Source organism: Melanerpes formicivorus, unplaced genomic scaffold (genome assembly GCF_026170545.1).
Source record: "Melanerpes formicivorus ecotype bairdi unplaced genomic scaffold, bMelFor1.0.p_v2 SCAF_12, whole genome shotgun sequence".
Classification (NCBI taxonomy): Eukaryota; Metazoa; Chordata; class Aves; order Piciformes; family Picidae; genus Melanerpes; species Melanerpes formicivorus.
Genome location: NW_027142364.1, coordinates 13,103,033 through 13,123,688, shown reverse-complemented (window position 1 = coordinate 13,123,688; position 20,656 = coordinate 13,103,033). Strand labels below are relative to the sequence as shown.

Below are 20,656 nucleotides of genomic sequence, written 5' to 3'. Positions count from 1 at the left end.
GAATTGTGATGGTGGAACAACCTTACAGCTCATTGAAAGCTCCTGCTATGGCACTTCTCCCGATGATGCACAGCAAAGGATGTCCAACAAGCCACAACATCTCCCCTCCTCCCCAGGCCACAGAAAGGAACCTGGAAAACTCACTTTCAGTGCACAGCACAACATGATCCCAACCCTCCTAATGACTATGCATGTTGCTGTAATGTGAACAGTTATACTTCTTAGATTTGTAAGTTGGCAAGGTAGGTTCTTCAAGCAAGTACATTTTGCTGGAGTAACAACATTTCAAGGTACCTTTGCTCACCAGCAGTTCACTGCAGTTCAATTTAACAATTATTACTATTTCACATGATATGCTTTATTTGCTCAAGCAGTGTCCTAACATGAGATTGCACGCAAGCCAGCAAATGTTATCTGCAGAGCATAAAGGCAACAGAAGGCAGGTGTTCTTCCAGGCAAGGCAGAATAGCACAGAAGTGGTGCTCTCTTTCCACACCTTTAGGTAAGTCACCCGTGTGCACTTCTTTATCTCAGTGGTTAGTACAGAAGTGCTCTGCTGGAGGAAACTTATCAATTACTTTATTGCTCTCTACAACTACCTGAAGGGGGGTTGTAGACAGTATCACAGTATCACTTAGGTTGGAAAGGACCTTGAGGATCATCGAGTCCAACCTATCAACACAGACCTCATGACTAGACCATGGCACCAAGTGCCACGTCCAATCTCCCTTTGAACGCCTCCAGGGTCAATGACTCAACCACCTCCCTGGGCAACCCATTCCAATGCCGAATGACTCGCTCGGTGAAGAACTTCCTCCTCACCTCGAGTCTAAACCCCCCCTGGCGCAGCTTGAGACTGTGTCCTCTTGTTCTGGTGCAGAGGCAGAGGTTGGTCTCTTCTCCCAGGCAGCCAGCACCAGAACAAGAGGACACAGTTTCAGGCTGCACCAGGGGAGGTTCAGGCTGGAGGTCAGGAGGAAGTTTTACACAGAGAGAGTGATTGCCCACTGGAATGGGCTGCCTGGGGAGGTGGTGGAATTGCCATCAGTGGAGGTGTTCAGGAGGAGACTTGACAGGGTGCTTGGTTGCATGGGTTAGTTGATTAGGTGGTGTTGGATGATAGGTTGGACGTGATGATCTTGAAGGTCTCTTCCAACCTGGTCTATTCTATTCTATTCTATTCTAATTCCACAAAGGTGTCAGCTATGGGTACTCAGAAAGAAAGAGCAGGAAGAAGTCCTGAAATCTATAAACATTTTTAAAGAAATAGCTGCTGCATTTTTTAAGTCTAGACCCTGACATGGCTAGTGATGCAGGACTGGCTGGCAGACTAACCCCACATGGCAAGTCCTTTGGGGGTAAATCAACCCTGTGCCAAGAACAAGTGAGCAATGCAGTATCTTCAAGGTAGTTGTGGAATTAAATCCTGTGCACTCACTGTTGGACTTAACCTGTATTTTCCAAGTATCTCACTGGACTTGGGTCTTAAAGTAGAGAAGAATGTAAAAGTCCTACCACCTCTCATGTCCTGGACACAGCCATTTTCCCGGGGAGTTGCAGTCATCCATGCTCTGGCAGAGAACACCAGGAAATCCCAGTTTCGACAATCCATGGGGTATTTACCCTGAGACTGCTAATAACAGTGTCTTCATCTCATTGAACAGAAGGTCTATCAAGCACTTACCCGTCTGCTACAGAGACCAACAGCAAATACACAACAAAACTACCTAAGTATGGACAAACATCTATTTCTCTTCCAGTAAATGCACACAGCTTCCAAAAAGCTGTATCATCAGCTGTAACAGTGCTCATCTTCTGCACATTTAATTGCTTCTTGAAACCACTCACATTTCCCAAAAAGCCTGAGGCAATGAGTTCTGCAGTCACACACCAAGCAGAGACAATCCCTCCTCTCTCAGCTTCACACCAGCAAACCCGATTGCCCCAACAGTAATCCTGCTGCCTTCATTTTCTGCATGTCATTCATGATTGCACCACCTCTCCTAACTGAGGGCTGCCCTAGGTGACCTTTGAAGGTCCTTTCCAACCCAAGCCGTTCTATAATTCTAACACACTCCTTTCTCCACTCATTGCTCCTCCAGGCTGAATCCTGCTTGTTCCAATCCCTCCTTACACAGCAGTTTCTCCATACCTCCAACCAAGAAGTCAAGTTCCCCAGCACTATTTGCAGCCCATGAACATCCCTTGAGGCAGGCACACCAGGACACCCCTGCAGCATACACTCAGGCCACATGGTCTAACACCAATGTAACAAGGGGGCTGCTTTGTTCTCCTTCCAAAACTTTCTCAATTTCTGTTTTCCTTCCTGACTATTTCTAAGCCCTGAGCTCTAGGTCATCAGTAATGACTTCAGGATATTTTGCAAGAAGCACTGACTCACTGAGCACTATCCCCAGCACAGGGTGGAGGGCAGGAATAAAAGAGCATTATCTTACCCCTGCCAGCATTGCCTTTCTTTGCTGTTGTGCTGCCCAGCCACTCAGGATGACAGGATCTCTCTGCAGCTGCTTTATCAGGTCCTGGCAGCCCCTGAAGACAAAGCCAGCCAAGCCTATAACCTAGTCCTTATTCTCCTCCTTTGCAGATCCATTATTGCTGCTCAATAGTAGAGATCTCAGAGCAAATCCCTGTGGAACTCCTGTGATGTTGTGAAACCTGACCACTGGGTTTCCTACCCGCAAGGCAGTCACTATCCCAGGACAGGAACTTTCTCATCTCACAACAGCTTAAGGGGTGGGGTTTTTTCCCTGATGTTCTTGGTGAGTAATATCAAAACCCTGACAATACAAGTGTCTTGTTTCCTTCTCTCCAGGTTCACTAACTTCTGAAAATGAAAGAAGAGGAAACAGGTAACTGCATTTGAAATGAGACTCTTCTGTAAACAGATGATGAGACTCCTCCATAAATTCTTACATGTTCTACACATTAGTTATGTCTATTATGCTATTGTATATATGCTATTATGCTATTGTATATTATATTGCTAATATATATGCTATATTGTGTAAATTATATATATATGCTCTATTTCTATCTCTCTGAAATGCAATTGTGTCAAATAACATATTTAATTTAAACAATGATTTGAGAGATGCAGCACCAGTGGATGGGCACATGCAGGGATAGCATCCACCTGTTCTACTGTGCCTCTCCTTGGCTCCTCCACTCATACATCAGCATCATTCACTTGCAGTTTTCTTGCCTATGAAGCATGCACAAAATGCTTTCAACTTTGGCAAATTCTTATTCAGTCTTTTTGGAAGTAACATGGTATTTAAACTTGGAGCATTTACATTTCTTTCCAGGTTCCTTCACTGATGCATTTCCATCTGTACCCACAACTGTGCTATGCCTAAACACAAAGCACTAAAGCTTTGCCAACAGCTTCTGCTGATCTATTTTTGAATGTTTTTATGCCCTCACATATGAGCATTTCATACATCAACAGCACCTTTTTGTTCTTTTTTAGTGGGTTCTTAGAATCATAGAATGGTTTGGGTGGGAAGGGACCTTAAAGGTCATCTAGTTCCAACCCCCCTGCCATGTGCAGGTATGCTTTCCAGAAGACCAGGTTGCTCAAGATCTCATCTAGCCTGTCCTTGAACACCTCCAAGGTTGGGGCATCCACAAGCTCCCTGGGCAGTCTGTTCCTGCGTCTCATCACCTTCACTGTAAAGAATTTTTTTCCAATATCCAGTCTAAATCTACCCTCCTCAAGCTTCAATGCATTCCCTCTTGTCCTAGCACTACAAGCCTTTATAAAAGGTCCCTTCCTAGCTTTCTTGTAGGTCCCCTCATTATATAAACCCTTTGCTCCATCCAGCACCCTCTGGAAAGTGCCTGTGAAGAGAGCAGTGGCTGATAGCAGAGGCAGAATGAGTTCAAACAAAAGTGTGTGAAAAGAGGATACCTAAAGAGGAAAGACATGGAGGTGTGAGGCAGGAATTCCTCCAAATAAAATAACACACCCAAGGGAACAGGAGAGGAGGAAAAAAAACAAAAACACCAGCATTTGAGAAGTAAACTCAAATTTGCATCTGCTCTTAAATTTCCCCATTTCTGTCCTTGGAGGGGGTGAGGGGAAGGGGTGGAAATAGATATCAAAAGCCTTGATAGTATTAAACAAGTTCTGAACATGTCATTTTTCAAATTAAGAAGCTCTAATTTTCACATACTTGTTACACCAAATGAAAGGTGATAATACATTTGTTCAAGATAAAGATCTGTCCCTCTGGGACTGAGTTTCAGAAAACCCCTCTGACACTTTATTTAGCCTGGCCTGTTAATTCAACTGTGTGTATTCGAGTTCTGCAAATATATAAATGGGGGAGACTTGTTTTTTTTTTGTCCAAAACATCACTGTGCTGCAAAAATAAAACATCTGTTGAGCCATACACATAAGTAATTCCAATGCCACCAACCAGGTCCCAGAAAAATAGTGATTGAGGAAAAGAAGGGTTTCAAGTGAGGAACATTGCAGATGATGTGTTGAGGAGCTGCGTAAGTCACTTGCTAATTAACTAAATAATTCCCTTAGTCTGGCCTGCTTTAAAAAAAAATAAATCTGCATGTGCCAGAGAAAATATGCTGCTGTGACAGATGAAAAAGATAAATCCTCCAGGAGAACAGGAGAGGCAGATTTTGTGGGGAGGCACAGAGGAAAGTTTAAGCCTGTGTTTCATTTTCGCTTAACATGTCAACAACCACTGAGATTTAATAAAGGGAGAAGCCTTCATTTCTTCTGTGTCAGCCCACTATTCCCCCTCTTTGACATCCCATGCTGTTTTTGGAGGGTGGCTCTACACCACAGCATGCCACCTATCCTCTGTCCTAATTAAAAAGCAGTGGTTTTGCTTTCGCTCGCTGCAGATGCTCTGCCAGGCACCTGCAGATCTGCACAGCCGCTGCATGGCCACCAAGACCCAAGGCAAGAGACAACTCACACTGCTGGAGCTTCTTATCTCTAGCTGCTGACATCCCAGCAGGATGCCTGCACAGCTCTGGCCCAGGACCAGCCCATACCAGGGCATGATCTTAAATGAAGTGCATGTTCAAAGCTGTTGAAGTTCAGCTCTTATAAAACACTTCATGTTTGCAAGTACGACATATGCAATGACAACCCTGCTCCAGGGCATCTGAACTAGGTAACCCAAGCAGTTCAGGACATGCCAACAGTTACAGCTGTATGCCTCAGCAGGACAGGGCTAAGGAGCAGCTTTCCCAACAAGTGAGCCTCTCTTTGCTCTTGTGCTCCTGTCCAGACCAGGAGTGGGCATTAACATACACGTGGGGAGACCATCTTCAATGACATACTGAGAGAGGAAGGGAGGGTCTTCCTGTGACTTTGCCTACCTGTTCAGAGACTGGCAATAACAGGGGGTCAGCTTCAACAAGTGTATCACATAATTATTATTACCCTTTACTCCAACACTGTTAGAAAAGCAGTTAACACCACAAAGCATATTGTGTGCTTCTGCAAAGACACAAGCTCTAACCATTGTGCCAGACCAGCAGTCACAGTCCCTGATCCTGCTGGCTAAGGAAGAAATGTGCTATTGCAGGATCCTTTGCAAATATGGGTTGATTCTTCTAAGGACAAGAAAAAAGAATTATCAATGCATGCCATGGTGGAGAGCACCATAGGTACATTTCTTGTTTGGTGGATTACTCATCCAGAGGGACAGATTGTTTACGAGCTCCAGAACAGGACCAAGCCCTTGGCTGGTGGGATCAGCACCTCCCTGTTACAAAACCCTGCTTCCTACCCCACAGACAGATGGTTGCCAAATATTCCTTGTTACCAGCCATGGCCAGGATGGAGACCCAACCTGCCTGGGGTGATGGTGGGCCCAAAGCAAGCCCCAGGCTCTGGTAGTGTATTCCCAACCAGATGCTGTGAGCCAGCCACCATGGGAGCTTCCAGAGTGCAATTCAACACAGAAGTCATTTCATGGGAGCCTCACTAAGTTATTTGGAAAGTACTGCTGGCAACAAACCTTTTCAATGTCTAACACTGCCAGGTTTATGTTCAAATTGAAGAAGAAAGAAAATACATCATACCATGCATGTACAGCACTAATTCCCAAAACACTGCTTCTCTTCCCATACCCAGAGCCCTCAGTATCATCCAACCCTCCCAGGTTTTCCGAGTCTGGAGAAAAAGAGGCTCAGGGATCTGAGACCTCACTCTGTACAACTACCTGAAAGGAGATTGCAACAAGCTGGGTGTTAGTCTGTTCCCACAAGAAACAAGTGACAGGACAAAAGGAAATGGCTTCAAGTTGTGCCATGGGACATTTGGGCTGGGCATTAGGAAAAATTTCTTCCCTGGGACAGGCTTTCCAGGGAAGTGGTGACCACCCCTGGAGATATTTTAAAGACATGTAGATGTGGTACTGAGGGAAATGGTTTAGTGATTACCTGGCAGTGCTGGGTTAACAATTTGAGACTTGATGATCTTACAGGTCTCTTCTAACCAAAATCATTCTATGATTTCATGACTTCACAAGTGAGGCTGTTGTTTTGAATCATCATAATCATTCTCACATGAAAGCAAACAATAAAAACTCTTCCTCCAGCTTTAAAGCCAGGATGTGGTCACTCACTTAGAACTATGTACTTTTCATGGAATGTGACACCACCAAGTCAAACGGATCGCTTTCCCTCCCAATCATGTGTTTCTTTATGACATTTGCCTTGCAAAATGAGAGGTGGGTGGTGTTTTATTTTAAATTAGCAGCACTTAATGCCTCTGCAAACACCACTGAGCACCAAGACATGCAACTGGTATTCTTTCATCCCAGGACAATAAACAGATTTTGTGCCAGCTATATTACCCTGAATTGTATTTCTCTGACACTAGCCTTTTGCAGGTGGGTGCAGTTTATTTCCCTCTTCTCAAGGACAATGCAATAACTCTTTACAACTTGCTCAGGGAAGAGTACAATTCCATTTGACCTACAACGGTAAAATAAACTTGCAGAACTGTGCCTCCATCATTGCTAGTTTTTCATCCAGCAGCACAACTGAGGTTTGGTTTTCCTCTTCACACCCAGAACTCCTGTCTCTTGGGGATGGCAGGGCTGGCACTCAACAACAGCACTCTACCATGCCAACTTCACTGCAGGACAGAGGTAAAAAGGGAGTTCTGGCCACTGACTTCATAAAGCACTATTCAATCCCTTCTATGTTAAGCAAAAGCCTTCTTGCATTAGATTTGAAATAAATTGGTTTTCACTAAGAAGCCTGTGCTTTAAGAGAGGCATGCATGTTCATCAAAAAGTACCAGCTGCTGAGAAAACAGGCATGTCCTGACAACAATGAAGAGAATGTTAGAAAGGAGACCCATTAGAGCCCTTCAAAGCAAATCACTTTCTGAGAAATTTTAAGACAAATTACTCAGCAAGCATGGCATTTGCTTATCTGGCAAAAATCAAGAGAGTTCCTTTCTGAGCAAGGAACTTGAGGCATGGAAGACAAATTGAAACATCAGAATTACAGTTAAATATTTTTTCTCTGAAGAAAATGAGGTGGAAAAAAACCACCAAACCAGCAAACAATACTCAGATGTTTTTTTTTCCCACAAACCCAAAATGATTCTTTCACTCTCCCCAGTCAGGGTGTTAAGTAAGCTAAACTGATACCACTTCTACCATGCATCATCAGCTCCACTGGTTAAACCGAGACTGAAATGACCAGAGAAAAGCCAAGTATAAATCAACACAAGCTGTCGAGGAAGCCCTGGCCCAGGTTCAGTGTCAGGCTACAGCAGAGTAGCTGAGGTAGCAGATACACAGGAATCCATATCCCCCAAAGTCCTGGATATTGCTCACTGCTGAAGCAGCAGCTAGGTTCTCAGAAGTGAAAATATTTGCAGTAGCAGATGTCAAATAGGTGTTTTAGCCAAGGCACGACAGCGAGTCACGTCTCCACACAGGCAGCTCAGGGCACGTGCTGCTCTGGTTTTCAAACACAAGTCTGACATTCACCTGGCAACAATATTCCCCCTTGCAGCATCTTTTCAAATGTAGCTACTGTCAATAAGCCTGCAAGAACGTCCCCAGGGAAGTGACCCTGCCTGAATGAAATTCCACTTTAGCAGTCAGACGCAATATAAATGTAGAGTGGAAATCTTGGCAACTAGATATATTTAAAGTCACTCAAGGAGCTTGAAACACTTTACCCCTCTCAAAGCTTCACAGATGTCTTTATAAAAACATCAATGAAACTTTTCTGAGAAGTCTTCACTTAAAACCTCCTTGCTGTTTTCTTTCCTCAGCACCCCACCAAGGTGCTTGAAAAGAAGAACAGATTCAATAGTACTTCCTACCCAAACCCAAGACTATGTCATCTGGCTAAGGACTCAGCAGGAGAATGCTTCATAGAAGCACATAGATGCCTCTCAAAATGCCGTGCAATAGCTCTCTTTGGTGGGATGAAGGACCTGGCACAGCTTAGCTTCAGCTATAAGCCCCCAAAGGAGTGTGCCATGCATCTGGTGGCTCCACGGTGCCAGGGCCAACCTTTTCAAAGAATTCCATTTTTCTTCCCCACTTAAAACACTTGGACAGCATCCCAGGGATGGATTGTAGTATTGGAAGTGCAACACAGCAACACAGTTCCTGGAAGGAGGAAGACACTGTGCTTGTGAAGTCAAAATACACTAAGTTTACTGAGGTTCTGAGAGGCCAAACAAGGCAATAAAGGCCATTTTGATGTCTTTCCACTTTATCTAGTATCTCCTTCTTCGTGTGTTTTCAGCCTGTTTTCTTCCCCTCAGTCAAAAAAACATGTGTAAAGCCTAGAAAGCACCACCCACCTCTTGTCCCCAGACACATTACCTCTGGACTTCTTTCTGAAGTGCCAGTCACAGGAAGAGTGTGGAGTTTGCAAATGGCAACTACGTGGTTCCGTCATGGAAGCACACTCTTCCTACCTTGAAGCAAGCTGCTCTTTCCCCTCTAGTATTTTAAGGGCACAGAAATTTCATGCACACAGGAGGGGCAGCACTACTGGTCTGTCACTACACAACAGCTGGCTTTGGAAGTTGCTCTGGACAGAAAGGATGAGCATTCTTCCATGCCATCCACTCTGCAGAATGTCACCCCATGGCACTGCCTTACTTGTATAAGAAGACAGGAATAACTCAGTTACTACCTACAGCAGCAATGATGTCTGCAGGCTATTGCTGTCCCAGGGGGTCACTAATGGTGCTCCAGCCTCCTTGGGTTTGTGTACAAGCCTCCTACTTGCTTGGGCCAGATGTACAAATACCAGAGGCTGAGCATGCCAGCCTCACACATGGCATGATGGCAGGCACCAGCTGAGCTGCAGGGCTCGTTGCACAGCACCCAGTCTAGGACACAGAAATGGTGGTGGCAGAGAAAGAAAGCAGGGAAAAAAAAAAAAGCTAGACAACCAATGCATCTCAGCACAAATGTGGTTTTCATCAAAGCTAGGTAGCAACTCACAGCACAGAGAAAGAGATCTAGACATCATTAAAAACAAACAAGAAACAAAAACCCCCCTCCACATCAGTTTTACTCCCTAAAGCAGTAAAGGAGGCCCCAAACATTTTTGCATCTCCTCCACTCAATATTGGCTCTCTCTCATACTGCTTTCAGCACAACACATTTCAGCAGTCTCAGCCCTTGCATGATGTGAAAGAGCTCTCTGAGCCTCACAGAGCAATTAGAGATTTCTGTCTTTCCCCAGGAGCAGCCAGCCCTTCACTGGAAGAAGAGATGGGATATTGAAGGAGGAACAAGTTATGAGAGGAGGATGGTATTGCTGAGAGCTCAACTCCTTATATGAGCACACAGCTCTTTCTCATCCACTCAGAGCCACCTGGCCTTGAAGACACCAGACTTCTGTGTTTGGGAAGAGCTTCCTTCATAAAAGAAGTCAGGCATCTGTCACAACTTGGACAGATGGCTTCAGAAGAGGACGCTCTCGACCACCGATAATTTCCATGACTGGTTACAACACTCTACTCCTCACCCCTATCTTGTGTTCTAAACATAACTGCTAAAAATGGAGCCATTTTCTGGCATGTAAGAGCTGGAGAGACCTAAGATGGGTACACATATAACAGCATTAACTTGCAGAGTTCATGCCCCAAGAGAAATCCAAGTTTATCCATACTACATTTTTCCTTTTTCTAACAGCACCAATTAGCTCTGTTTAAACACTGAAGTCCTTCCAGCATTTTGCATATCATTCAGCTCTGTCCTCTGCTTAGTTGTTTCATAGCACTGCCAATCTCAACATCATCTTCTTCACTAAGTAAACCCTGAAGGGAAGCTCAAAAAAGCACATATGAAAATTTGGGGGGGTGGAAGGGTTTGCTCCCTATGACTTCTGTTCACGTCCTGCTGCTGGGAAATGGCAGTAACCCAAGTAGCAGGTGCAACTAATAGATGTTAGACTATTCTCAGAAAGCTTCTTTTTGTTGGGTTTCACCTGACTCAAAGCCTCTTTGATCAGAAACTGCTTCCCAGTATGGATGGAAACATGGTACTTGTGTGGACGATTAGCAGGTGAGCTTCACTGGTCCAATCCTGGCCCAAACTACATCACCGAAGTAGGTCAATGCTAATCAAATCTATCCAGCACTGCTCTCACTCATGAAGCCTAATCCCAAAATCCAGACAATTCTTTCACATAACATCTTAACAGCCCAGACATAGAAGGCCCATGTGCTTCATTGCAGGCTTCTCCCAGCCCCAAAAACTGTAAACTGTAAAAAACTGTACTGCAGCATCAGACACTTGGTTAAAACAAACCTTTACAAACCAGTGAGAAAGGGCAGGATACTGCAAAACCTCCAAGATGAGGCTGTGCAGCAAACATTATCTATAATCATCTCTTACAGTAACACACCTCAGTGGGCCACACAGACAAGTGCCAAAACCATCCACGTCTCAGCAGGAGACATATTTCTGTGCAGACAGGCCTTGAGAAATCCAGCCGAGGTTTTCCATGGTGGCTGCCAGCTGCTGGGGTGACTCAGAGGATGCCCTGGGGGAAACAACACCATGGCTAACTGCTTTAGAGCAAGAATAGGGTGTTTCCACACAGCACTCATCTCACATGCACATCATCCCATGCTATGCTCAAGACTGCCAGGGTGATCTCATGCCATCTCAAGCACATGCCAATTTAATCTCAGACAAAGCCATTTCTGCTTGCTGCTCAACATCTGATCCAAGCTCAAAGTGGAAAAGCACTGGGCTTTAAGTTCACTGAGCTTTAAACATGGCTGACTTCTGATCTGGCTCAGATCAAGCTTTAGGTTAAAAGTTATTTAAACAAATCTGCCCACTTTTAAGGGATCTGTTTATTTAGGAATGCCACCATAGCCCCATGCCAGCCAATCCCAGGTAACTCTTCACCTTCATTTTCCTCTCTTGTTGCCAAAGGAGTCCTTCTTAGGCTGAGATCTCATCTGCTAACACATCATGTTTTACCCTTGCACAGACATCTGAAGGTATGTAGTCCTGGACATCCTGGGGGGTCCTGACAGGAGCTGCACTGTTTCTTTTCCATCCTCAGGCCACCATACCAGTAGTCTCCAAGGCAAAACTGGCAGAGAACTCCCAAGCCTTGTGCATGCTGACTAGAATATTTCCTCTCATGCAGAAGGAGCTGCAACACTCCAGTATCAAAGCAAGCCAAAACAACAGAGAAGCCAAGCAAAACTCTCTCACACTCTCTTGGGATTACTAATTTGCATTTAAGTGGTCTTTTTGCTCAATTTCTTGTTTTCAAGAATCAGGCCAATTTAGCTAGGGCTCTTCTGCTACCACTGAAGTGCGTCTCCCTCCACAATGTCCAGCACACACACGTACCTCTGTACTTATATACCTATTCCCACCTATTTCTGGATTAGGTATTCAGAAAACAATAAGAAACTGGCATTGCTGAAATAAAAGCTTCTTCATAAGATGTCCAACAGGCACATAGGGTAGAGCTGTACACCACCAAGGGCAATGATTTTTACAAGTCATCTTTTCTGACTTTTTCTTCTTGTTTCTGAAGTTATGAAATAAAGGAAAAAAAAACCTACAACAAAATCAAACCAAACCAAAACCAACCCACACTGGTCTGATGGTTATATTCTGAAGTCTGTTAGAAATAACAATTTTTTTTCCCCAAAGCACAGGAGTAAAAATTACAAACCTGTCCCAGGTTTTAGGTGGCATACAAAGCCTTATGTTGTCTGGATCTCCTTGGTTTTATCTACAGGCATCTCAAATAGAATAGAGCCCTGCTTCAGAAATGAGCACACTCACAGCTAACCTCCTCTGCCCTTTCTGGGAGGTTTTAAAAGCTCACCAAACATCAGAGCTCTTTCAGAGCTCTCTGTAGATTGCAGGAAAACCATTTGAGTGAGAGCAGGGAAGCCGAGCAGAAACTTCCCACGCACTCATCTAGAGGCACTGGCTCCCCTGAGCCCTTTGACTTCACCAGAGCAATGCTGCTGCTGGTGGAGGTGCAAACATCTTGCTCTGCACCGCCTGGCAAACGCTCACACGGCATCAGCGCTGGTGGTTAGCGCTCAGCAGAACCACTCCTCTGACCACAGCGGTACTTCAGAGCTATTTTTAAAAGACTGAGGGTGCACAGCACTGCCTGGAGGTGGGGAGGGGGTCTGGAGATGGGGGCAGTGGGGCAGGGGAGTGTGTCTTCTGCTGTACCTCATGCATTTAAGAAAACAGAAAGCTTGACTACCCAGAAACAGGCTGGTATCCGAGCAGTGGCAGAGCCACACCAACCAACAGCAAACTCCTGATAGAGGGCTGCCCTGAACTTGATAGAATGGATGGAGCCATCTCTAAAGCATGTGAAAAACTACAGCAAAACCAAGCAGACAGGCTGGCACTGCACTTCAGAGTCAAGCAGGCAGGACTAATTACTCTGTTAATCTTACACAACACGATTACACACGCACCATCCCGTTAGCATTAAAGGCAACTGTGTCTTTGTATGCACCCACCTAGGAGAAGCATTGATAAACCTGTATGTAACACCAAAGCACACTCCTGTCCTTCTCTGCCTTTGACCATCCAGACCCAACATATCAACAGTCCCAAGGCACTTTCTGAAGAAGCAGGGGCCAGAGGCTCCCACACAGCTCCATGGAGCACTGGAGGGTGTGCGTGCACGCCTATTTTTGGGTTTACTTCCCTATTTCAGATGGACCCGAAAGAGGAAAGAGAAAAGGCTCTTTTCCATTCCAGATATTAACACATTCAACAGCATAACAGCTGACAAGAGCAATGCAGATTTTACTGATCAAATATATCACTCTGATGGTTTTCAAACATCCAGCTCCCCCAGTAACCTTCCTACGTTTCAAGCCAGGCCTGAGTAAGCTGTCCAGTCTGAATCATTCTTTAGTAACAGAGGACTGGGTTTGGCTGTTCGACAGGAAGACTGAGCATTTCAAAAGGGACTGAAGATTTTGTCCTTGCACAGATGGAAGGTAACTCTTCAGTGTTACCAAGAAATGTTAAGAGAAAGAACCTCTCTGTGCTTGAGAGATTGACTTAGCCCATCCAGCCAAGGCCAAAATAATAGTAATCAGCCACTGCTTCCTGCTTGTACCTTGCACAAGCACACAGAACTGCCCCACTTCCACCATGGGAGGATAACTCCCATATCTACATGAGATTCCAATACCTGACTAGCTCACCTGAGGTCACACCCCAAGATATGTCTTTGTCCAGCTAGCAGAGGATTTCCACAGAGGAACAAGGAAGGAAAACAGAAGTAAAAAAATGCCCTTGTTTGCACAAAAACCCCTTTAAGCAGCTTTACAGGGGTGGAGCTCCATGGCTGACCTGCATTTTTTTTGTTGTTCCCTTATTCTATACCCAAATCCTCCCTCAACAGGAGTCAAGCTGTCTCCAGCTTAGTTTCCTTCTATCCCTATGAAAAGAGCAGCTGCTGCAGATGCCCAAGGAAACCTGTCATGCTCTTTCTTTTCCACTCACCTGCCTCTAGCTGTGCATTGCCACTTCCTGCTAACAATCCCCAGGCTGCACACCCCTCAGTCTTGACATCCATGCAAATTTTGGCTGCTTTCTGCCCTCTTTGGTGATGGAAAAACAGCACCCCCCAGGTAGGCAGATTGCTCCACCACCCCTGCCAAAGTGTTACAGTTTGCAATGCTAAACGTAATACAACACTAGAAGGGAGAAGTGTTCCCTGGCCAGAAAGGAAGAAAGGGTGGGGCACTTTCCATATTAAAGATTCAGGTTTTAAGCAGAAGAGAGGAGATTAGCATGTTTCCCGCAGAGGAGGAAGCTGGGGAGCAACATCTGGCACTTCTGATGCCAGCAAATCAAGGATTTAAAGAAGTAGCTATACAATTAGATCCTCCCCAAACCTCACCACACACAAAAACCCTCTTCACACATGAAAACAGGCATTAATCCACTAACTGTGCTTGGAGTCACCTCTAATTAAACACTCCCCCCCCCCCCCCCCCCCCAAGGTTAGCTCTCCCATGCATAAAAGAAGAGTGGGGGTCCCAGCCTCCCCACCTTCCCCACTCACTGCAATGACTCAGGCTGCCCAAGAATCTTGTGTTGCATGCTCGAAAGGGGCATGATTGAACGTGTGTTGCCAGGGAAGAGTGACAGAAAGGAAAGGTAGTGGCACCACCAACAAAAGCACTTCAGGCATGTTCAGCAGAGGTCAGCTGTGAAAGCAGCCAGCTACCATTAGAGAGTTTCTGAGGAAAGCCCTAACCAAAATTACTCCCAGCACACAGCTTTATTAATTTTATGCAAGGAATTTAGACATTTATCTCTGGAGTATAATCAATATGTATCAACATCTACGAGGGCTCCCACAAGCAGAACAAATGTTTTGTCTTGCTTTAAAAGGGAAATGGGATAGTTGCAAGGGGAATGGCAGAGAACCCTTCCTGCTTTCCTTACCATCCTTCCAATTCCACATGCAACACAAGACCACCCTGGCACAAACAGCAGTGCCTCTGGGTGTATGTGGCCTTGTCACACTGATAGCAGCCATGCTCTTAATGCAGACACATGAAAGGGAAAGGAGGGACAAAGAAAAAGAAGAGGAAGTGCCATGGTCATTACCTTCATCTCCAGGTTCCTTCACTCCCCACAGCAGTTCCTGTTAAATCTTTCCAGATTGCCAGGTAAGATCTGTGGGAGATACCATTACAGGGTGCACATTCATGCACTGTATGCAATTCTTCATGCTCCCATCTCCCTTTTAATCAAGTTCTCTATCCTGGGAAAGAAATTAAGAGGAAGATGTTAGTCACATCAAACTGATCAAAACCCACTGGACTGAGGACTACAACTGCCATCCGGGATCACACAGCAATTCGGCAGCCATGCAGAAATGCTCAGAGCCTGCAGCTGCTGCTGCACCCACCCAAGACACTTTTGCCTGTGGTGTTAGTCAAACAACCAAGCTGCCAACACCTTTTAACAACTTGTGCTCAAGTGAAACAGCAGTCTTATTTTGAAGGCAAAATCTGCTGCTCAAGATCTGCTGGCTGCAAATCTCCCCAGGGTCTAATGCAAGGAGCCAGGGTCAGAGAGAGCTGATAATGTCAAGGTCAAGGCAGAAGAACTCACCCTCGTCACTGGAGTTCTGGGACCCTAAGGAGACCTTGGCAGTGCAGCCTGTACAAACACATGTGCAAAGCCCCTCTTGCAAATCCCCCTCCCACTGAGCCATTAATAGAAAAAAACACAGTCTACACTGATGTAATGGAGCTGTGATGCTCTGCACTTATCTGATGACCCTTGCTGGAAACACAAAAGAGTCTTTACAGAGTTTATTTTTCTAACCTCTCTCCTACTTCTAAAAGAAACTCACTGTAACCACAGCACGTGTCCAATAAATCCTCTTAAGTAAGATATTCATCACAAGACTGTTTAGCAAGTGAGAGCACACGGTCCAATCAAAAAACCCTGCCTCTCAAAATTATCTGGCCCTGGGCAAGTTTCCAGCCTATGTGCATGGCCTGGCATATGTTCCACCCTGAGTCTGGCAGCTCAGCTTTCTGCTCTCAGCAGGGAACAGGGAACCCAAGCTTATGGAGATGTCCTAATACACTGATATCCCAAATTACTGCCAGCTTGGTCCACCCGAGGACCTTAAGCCAGTGAAGCATGACACAGCAGGGGAGGGAAAGTAATGGGAAAAAGGTAAGCTGAGGCTTGACAAAGTTTATGTAATGAGGAAAAGGAGGGAAATAGATGGGGAAAAAAGAAAGAGAGGTAAAAAGCAAGAAAGGGGGGAGACAGAAAAAATAAATAAATAAGAGGGGTGCTGCTTGGTGCAAGGAGGTACCAGCATGCAGTGCCTTACCACAAGTGCTGAGGTCCCACCAGCAAGCACAGGTTCTTGCTGGGTGAGGAATAATGAAACTTAAATGATACTTGAGGCTTAGGTCAGAAGGAAGGAAAAGAAAACAAGCTGGCTGCTAGAGTGAGAAATGTCATTCTTCACTTCTCCCTGCCAGCAGCAACTCAGCTTAGATGCACCTCTGAGAGCCACCTCAGCCAGCAAAGGGCTGGCCATCACAGCAACACTCACAGCAAGCCACCCTTGAGCAAGGAAGTCTGGACAGACAGGCCACAGGACAGCTGGAATGAAGCACAGGAAGACTGGATGAGTAATGGTGAGCCTGACCCCCAGCATTCATGTGTCAGGCTAGGAAATCCCCAGCCAGCAAGCTCAGCAGAGCAGCAGGATCCCCTTACTGCAGGCTACGCTCACACCAGGCTGGGGGCCTGCAAGGACACATTTAAGCAAGCAAATTAATGCAATCAGGAAAGAAAAGGGCTGCAGAGGAGCACAGGCAGTCAAGCAAGCCCTGCACACCAGCTGTCCAGCTATGCAACACTTCTTCAGGGACATCACTTTAAAAAGGGTAAAACAATCCACCTCTGGCTCCCTCCTCCCTGTGTACATGACTGAGGAGTGAACCAGAGATGACATCAGAGGAAACCCAGAGGTACCATCAGAGGCAAAAAGCTATTACCATGGCAGTGCCTGGGCCAGTCATAGAACTGGAAGAGGAGGCACAATGGTCAGGGGCTGAGGGAGCTGCTCCATCTCCTCTCTTCCACTAACATGGTATGATGCTCAGAAAAATTCACCAGCAACTCTGATGGGTAAGAGGATCAAGAGAACATGCACCCCTGACCACAGGAGGACAGTGAGACTGTATGCTCAGAAGCACCTCAGCCTTAAGAGGCTGAGGGAGCTGGGATTGTTTAGCCTGGAGAAGAGGAGGCTCAGGGGTGACCTCATTGCTGTCTACAACTACCTGAAGGGTGGTTGTAGCCAGGAGGGAGTTGGTCTCTTCTCTCAAGCAACCAGCATCAGAACAAGAGGACATGGTCTCAAGCTGAGCCAGGGGAAGTTTTGACTCAAAGTGAGGAGAAAGTTCTTCTCTGAGAGAGTTGTTCGCCATTGGAATGTGCTGCCCAGGGAGGTGGTGGAGTCACCATCCCTGGAGGTGTTCAAGAGGGGATTGGATGTGGCACTTGGTGCCATGGTGTAGTCATGAGGTCTGTGGTGACAGGTTGGACTTGATGATCTTTGAGGTCTCTTACAACCTTAGTGATTCTCTGATTCAGACCAGTACGTTCCACAGCCAGCCTATGCTGGCTGCTTGGAGTCACCAGCTGCAGGACAAACAGTGTCCCTCAGCAGAGATTGAAACCTCAGATCTCGCCCTGCAAGGCATGAGCATGGGAGTGACCAGGTCCCATGGCCTTGTGGTCAAGCCAAAGTTTGACAAATTCATCAACACAGCCATCCTACAGGGCAACCATCTGCATCACCAGGAATAATAGCAGTTATTGGAAGAGAAGATACCTTGGGAGATGGCATGGTTAAACAAGGACCATAATTTCCCCCCATAATGCACAACAATGTTGTAAAAAGTATCATTAATTTACAATTAATTCTTTCTCCCTTCTCTCCTCAGAGGATCTGCATGGGAAGATACTGGAGGATAGTGAAGGTCTAGTACCAGCCCAGGTGAGTTTATCTGGCCAATGAGAATTAACTAATATCCTATTGACACCCAGTCCCCAGTGTGACAGGTATGTGTAGTAACAGTAATCACAGGTGGTGAGACTAGGAGGCGAGAGGATGCAGCAGAGCCTCTCTCCACTGTCATTCCACCCACTGGCAATTGGCACAGACTTATAGCTTGTCTTCTTTCTACAGGTGAGAAATTACTACTGCTTCCCATCTTAGCCAGCTGCAGCATAATCAACTGCCCAACAGCTGCTCTGGCTGGGGAAGACAGCCTGCTGCCTGTGTTCTTGCAAAAGAAATTGTATTTGTTTATTGCATAATTGTTAATGCTGATTCATCCCAAAATTAGAAATCTTACTGCAATGTAATGATGAAAACCCTGCCTGCTGGGCTAATTATGGCTAAATAGAAAAATCACTAAACCACTGCAGAGCAGCACACCATTCAGCAGTGCCCCCAGGCCAAGCTCCCTCCCACCAGCAGCTCAGACCAGGGTGTCAGCACAGCCAGGAGGGCACGGACACATGCTGCCGCAGGGTGTCCTGCCAGAGAGCAGGGACATGAACACAGGTCACCAGTAGTAGAGACAGCTGCACCCTCTGGTCATGTCAGTCAGCTGATGAGGTATGAGGAACAAAGGAACCTGGGTAGGACAGGTCTGCCTCATGCAGAGGAGTGGGACATGAAGTCCAAACAAGGGATTAGACAAGAACTGAATAAGATACTGAGACTTTAAGACCAGAACTGATCAATGAAGAAATGGACCTGGAGGTGGTCTGCAAACAAGCTGGAGAAGAGGCAACAGCTGGAGCAATGACCTGCCTTCTTGGCCATTTCAAAGAGCCTGTGGTTCCCCAGGTCACCAGTGCCAGCTAAGCAACAAATCACATAATCTATCAGCAAAGCATTCCATCTTTCCCACTGATGGTCCATAGATAAGGCTGTTTCATTGTTACCATCCACTGGTCATTCTGTGTGGTGAACTGAGAAGCCCACCCTGGCAGAACAGCCTTCTCCTCTCACAAAACACACACAAAATAACCCATTATAATCCTGTGCCTCATTTTGACACAGCATACTTCCTTCACACAGCAGATGTGCTCTCTGCATGACAGCACTGATGCAAGGTTCTGCCTGGGCTTTTTTTTTCCCCCACTAAGTTAAAGGGGAAAAAAAAAAAGAAGATAAGAGAAAAAAGATGTTGTAAATAAGGCACAAAGGCTAGATGAAGTGCCATAAAAGAGGCAAATCGAAGCTGCCAGAGAGAAGTGATTCCTGCTTTGCTTCTGTTAGAGCTGCTATGAAACCAAATGTACATCTTAAAATAAGCTTTTCACATCCCTTATTGCAGACCTTTGCACAAGGTCAGACCCAGGATCAAGTCTGCATATAGGTTGAGCTCTCAGCACTAGAAATGCATTTTATGGATGTCAGAAATTATGAAGAGGGGTGGAGTCCTGTCAAACTCCAAGAAAAGAACCCGATATTGGCTGAGTACCCTGTGCCTCAGGTCTCCATCTCAATACAGAGACGCTTTCCAACAAATGCACTGTGAACTGCTGACGCTCTGACACTGAGCAACAAAGTTGGTGAGGGGTTTGGAACACAAGCCCTATGAGGAGAGGCTGAGGGAGCTGGGGCTGCTTAGCCTGGAGAAGAGGAGACTTAGGGGTGACCTTATCACTCTCTACAACTACCTGAAGGGAGGTTGTAGACAGGCTGATGATAGTCTCTTCTCCCAGGCACCCAGTACCAGAACAAGAGGACACAGTCTCAGGCTGCGCCAGGGGAGGTTCAGGTTGGATGTTAGGAAGAAGTTCTATACAGAAAGAGTGATTGCGCTATGGAATGGGCTGCCCGGGGAGGTGGTGGAGTCACCGTCATTGAAGGTGTTCAGAAGGAGACTTGATGGGGTGCTTGGTGCCATGGGTTAGCTGTTTGGGTGGGTTGGATTGGTTGATAGGTTGGACACGATGATCTTGAAGGTCTCTTCCAACCTGGTTTGGTTTATTCTAATAAAGGTTTATTCTAATAAAGGAGCACCACAGAGAAGGATACTGAGAGCTTAGGTTTCTGGCTTTGGGGCAGTGTTGAGGTATGCCACAAGTAAAGCAGCAACAACAGCAGCAAACGACAACCCACAAACAAACAAACCAACCCCTACCAAAACAACAGCAACAAAATCAGCCACAAATACACATCCATTGTGCAAAACAAGCAAGGCAACATCGTGCTGAGAAGCAGCTGTGAAACCATGCAATCAGAACCTCCAGTGCACACACAAGTCGAATTTGGGCTGCATAAGACACTTAAATGTTATCCTCTCTTCTGAAAGCCTGGCTTTGCAACCCAAAGGTTGCTACTGACTCTGGGGCTGGCCACTTTGATTCCACAAGGCATAATAATACTTGATAAATCTGCCATATCTACAATGTAAATTGTTGCAATTTTAAAGAGATGTTTGGCATGGTTGCTGCTACTAGAATACACTTCTGCTACAAAATGGAACCTTCTTATAAGTAAATTGTAATTAGAAAATAAAATCAAAGGCCTGAATGTAATCTGAACAAATGGAGTTCCCCAAGTT

The 20,656-nt window shown here is 45.7% G+C and overlaps 1 protein-coding gene and 1 long non-coding RNA gene across 6 annotated transcripts in view; one reads left to right on the top strand and one right to left on the bottom strand.

The window, feature by feature from the left end:
• ST6GAL1 (ST6 beta-galactoside alpha-2,6-sialyltransferase 1) overlaps positions 1–20,656 on the bottom strand; it is a 49,078-nt gene that overhangs the window by 18,788 nt on the left and 9,634 nt on the right. For 4 of the 5 annotated variants that reach the window (XM_068145425.1, XM_068145426.1, XM_068145423.1 and 1 more), the window contains one exon: positions 15,135–15,291. The gene's annotated coding sequence lies outside the window, so the exon portion shown is untranslated. Of the gene's footprint in view, positions 1–10,902; positions 11,041–15,134; positions 15,292–20,656 lie in introns of all 5 variants that reach the window. The other variant, XM_068145427.1, reaches the window with a different exon arrangement.
• On the top strand, positions 2,724–9,782 carry LOC137444700 (uncharacterized). Its single transcript, XR_010988216.1, has 3 exons — positions 2,724–2,754; positions 2,834–2,870; positions 9,736–9,782. It is a non-coding gene; the product is annotated as an uncharacterized lncRNA (long non-coding RNA).